The sequence below is a fragment of the Urocitellus parryii genome, unplaced genomic scaffold (assembly GCF_045843805.1).
Source record: "Urocitellus parryii isolate mUroPar1 unplaced genomic scaffold, mUroPar1.hap1 Scaffold_491, whole genome shotgun sequence".
Classification (NCBI taxonomy): Eukaryota; Metazoa; Chordata; class Mammalia; order Rodentia; family Sciuridae; genus Urocitellus; species Urocitellus parryii.
This window is the reverse complement of record NW_027554055.1, coordinates 73,411-77,222: the sequence shown is the minus strand read 5'-3', so window position 1 is coordinate 77,222 and position 3,812 is coordinate 73,411. Positions and strand designations below refer to the sequence as shown.

The 3,812-nt window shown below is 48.5% G+C and overlaps 1 pseudogene; it reads left to right on the top strand.

Moving 5' to 3' along the window:
- Nucleotides 1-1,290: 1,290 nt before the first annotated feature.
- LOC144252681 (hepatoma-derived growth factor-related protein 2 pseudogene) lies at nucleotides 1,291-3,514 on the top strand (annotated as a pseudogene).
- The last annotated feature ends 298 nt before the right edge of the window (nucleotides 3,515-3,812 follow it).

Sequence of the window (3,812 nt, the reverse complement as noted above, 5' to 3'; positions counted from 1 at the left end):
GACCAGATATTACTGGAAAAGGCAGCTGGTATGCTCAGGCAGCCTGGAATGAATTCTGGAATCTATCCAAATCTTCCCAGGGGCATGTATATCTTCCATGATAAGATCCTCTGTTAATTTCGGACCTCATTTTGCAGTCCCACCAATAATTTATCAGGCTAAGTGAAATAGCCAATCCCCAAAAACCAAAGGTCAAATGTTTTTGCTGATATGTGGAAGCTAAATCACAATAAGGGGGGGAGTAGTGGGGAAGAAGAAAATTTCAGAATATTAGGCAAAGGGGAATGAAGAGAAGGGAAGGGAAGGGGGATTGGAACAGAAAAAACAGGAAAAACGAATCTAACATAATTTTCCTATGTACATATATTAAAATACCTAAGTGAATCTCACCATCATGCCCACCTACAGAATGGGGTCCTAATTGGAATAGGATATATTCCATGCTTGTATGATTTTTTTTTTCAAAATGGAACATACTATCATGTATAACTAAAAAGAACCAATAAAAAAATTTCAGACCTCATATCCTAGTACTTAGCCCTGGCTCACTGACATCTAAGCTCTGTGCTGCCCTTCCTGCAGTACAGACCGAGGGCTCCCACCTTTTGGTCTTGATCCTCCTCTTCTGCCTGGGTTGCTCTTCCCCACAGACTAACATCAGCCTCACTTCCTCCACTGCTTTCAGTCTTTGCTTACCTTCTTGGTGAATTCCTCCTGAGTCATCTATTTAAAATTATCATCTCTGCCTCAATTACCTTTCTTCCTGCCCTGATTTATTTTTCTCCATAGCACAATCTCACCATCTCATAGGTTCCATATGCTCTTCACTTATTGTTTATTTCCTTTCCTTCTCTAGTATGCAATTTCCATGAGGCAAGCGACTGTTTTTTTTTTTTTGTTTGTTTTTTGTTTTTTTTTCTTTTGCTTTATTTCCCCTGAGTTACCAGTGAAAAGAAAAGTACTTGATGAATATTAGGAAATGAACAGTTATTGAATGAATAGAGAAAATGTGATTTTATGATTAAATATTTTAAAAGCTACCACCAATCATAATTTTGATAATTTAGTAAGACATGTAAAATGTTTTAATGTATAATAAGTTATTGAATCAAAATTGTTGCCCACGGATCAACATTTCAACTTTATTTATCTTTGACTCCACTTCATAGATAGAATTTATAAGACACTAAAAAGTTGAAAAGAATGTTCTCAGAAGCTTCACGCTCTAAGAGTATTCCATACCCATAATAAAATTTTGTTTTATTTCTCTAAATTCAATTAGAGGCCGCTGCTGCTTCCCGTGGCCTGGGCCTCCCGCCGCCAGTATGCCACACGCCTTCAAGCCCGGAGACCTGGTGTTCGCCAAGATGAAGGGCTACCCTCACTGGCCGGCCCGGATTGATGACATTGCTGATGGTGCTGTGAAGCCCCCACCCAACAAATACCCCATCTTCTTCTTTGGTACACACGAAACAGCTTTTCTGGGACCCAAGGACTTGTTCCCCTACGACAAATGTAAAGATAAGTAGGGGAAACCCAACTAGAGGAAAGGCTTCAATGAGGGGCTGTGGGAGATTCAGAACAACCCCCACGCCAGCTACAGTGCTCCTCCGCCGGTGAGTTCCTCCGACAGTGAGGCCCCTGAAGCTGACCCAGCAGGTGGGAGCGAACCAGACGAGGACGAGGACGACCAGGGAGTCATGGCCGTCACAGCCGTTACTGCCACAGCTGCCAGTGACAGGATGGAAAGTGACTCGGATTCTGATAAGAGTAGTGACAACAGTGGCCTGAAACGGAAGACATCAGCATTGAAGATGTCAGTCTCAAAACGAGCTCGAAAAGCCTCCAGCGATCTGGATGAGGCCAGTGTGTCTCCATCTGCAGAGGACTCGGAGAGCTCATCAGAGTCAGCAAAGACCAGTGACCAGGACTTCACCCCCGAGAAGAAAGCCGTGGTCCGAGCGCCACGACGGGGCCCTCTGGGAGGACGGAAGAAAAAGAAGGTGCCATCAGCCTCTGACTCGGAATCCAAAGCAGATTCAGATGGGGCTAAGGAGGAGCCAGTAGCCTTGGAGAGGTCAGCGTCTTCCTCCTCCTCTTCCCCCTCCTCCTCCGACTCGGATGTGTCTGTCAAGAAGCCTCCACGTGGCAGGAAGCCAGTTGAGAAGCCTCCCCCAAAGCCCCGAGGGCGGAAACCAAAGCCTGAGCGGCCACCATCCTCCTCCAGCAGTGACAGCGACAGTGACGAAGTGGACCGCATCAGTGAATGGAAGCGTCGGGATGAGGAGCGGCGGCGGGAGCTGGAGGCGCGGCGGAGGCGTGAGCAGGAAGAGGAGCTGAGGCGGCTACGGGAGCAGGAGAAGGAGGAGAAGGAGCGGCGGCGTGCGGAGCGCGGGGACACTGAGTGTGGGGGCAGTGGCGGCAGCAGTGGAGAGGAGCTCAGGACGGAGGACGAGCCCCTCAGGAAGCGCGGCCGCCGGGCCGTGGACCCCCATCCTCCTCTGACTCAGAGCCAGAGGCCGACCCAGAGAGAGAGGCAAAGAAAGCGACCAAGAAGTTGCAACCACAAAGCACAGACCCCCCGAGGAAACCCAGCCAGAAGGAGAAGAGAGGGCGGCCTGAGGAGAAGCCCAGAGCCAGGCCCATGAAGGTAGAACGAACCCGAAAGCGGTCCGAAGGGTTCCAGTTAGACCGGAAGGTGGAGAAGAAGAAAGAACCTTCTGTGGAGGAGAAACTCCAGAAACTGCACAGTGAGATCAAGTTTGCCCTCAAGGTTGACAACCCGGATGTGAAGAGGTGTCTTAATGCACTGGAAGAACTAGGGACCCTTCAGGTAGACCTCTCAGATTCTACAGAAGAACACAGATGTAGTGGCCACACTGAAGAAGATTCGCCGATATAAGGCCAACAAGGATGTGATGGAGAAGGCGGCAGAAGTCTACAACTCTGCTCAAGTCACGGGTCCTGGGACCAAAGATTGAGGCGATCCAGAAAGCGAACAAAACTGGAACAGAGAAGGAGAAGGCCCAGGCAGAGAAGGCTGAGGAGAAGCTGGCTGGGGAAGAGGCCCCCAAGGAGAAGGTGGAGGAGGAGCCCAGCACCGGTCTCTCAGCGCCTGTGAATGGTGAGGCCATGTCCCAGAAGGGGGAGAATGTGGAGGACAAGGAGCAGGAGGACGGGCAGGACTCTGAGGAGGGCCTGAGACATGGCTCCTCTGAAGATCTGCACAACAACAGCCTACAGGAGGGCCCCGATCTTGACAGGCCTGGGAGCGAGGAGCAGGAGCACGAGAGGGCGCAGCTGGACTCGGAGTCCCTGGACGAGGAGAGCTGAGCCCAGCAGCCCTGGCCTTGGCCCAGCTCAGCCACAGTAGAGTCCTAGGCCTGCCCCGTCTCTTTCCCAGCCTCCCATGAGAGCAGAGAACTTTTGGGGAAACGCTGTGCTGTTTGTATTTGTCTCCTTGGGTTTTTTTCTGCCTAATTTCTGTGATTTCTGACCGACATGAAATGACTATAAAGGGTTTTTTAATGAAAAAAAAAAAAAATTCAATTAGAAATGTATTTGAGCAAATACTTAACAAATTTCAGAGGACATTCTCAAATTAGGACCTACAGCAGGATAAATAATTATAGCTTACTAAAGTTAAATAGATTTCTGATACAAGGAGGTTTTCTGTGGAAGATACTAAGCATCTTACCTAGAAATGAATACCTAGAAACCCATCAGATGTAAAGAGCTAAATTCAAGAGTTCCTGAAGTTCATCTACTCCCAAATTATGAAAAGCTAGTGCACACATGAATTGTTTACAACT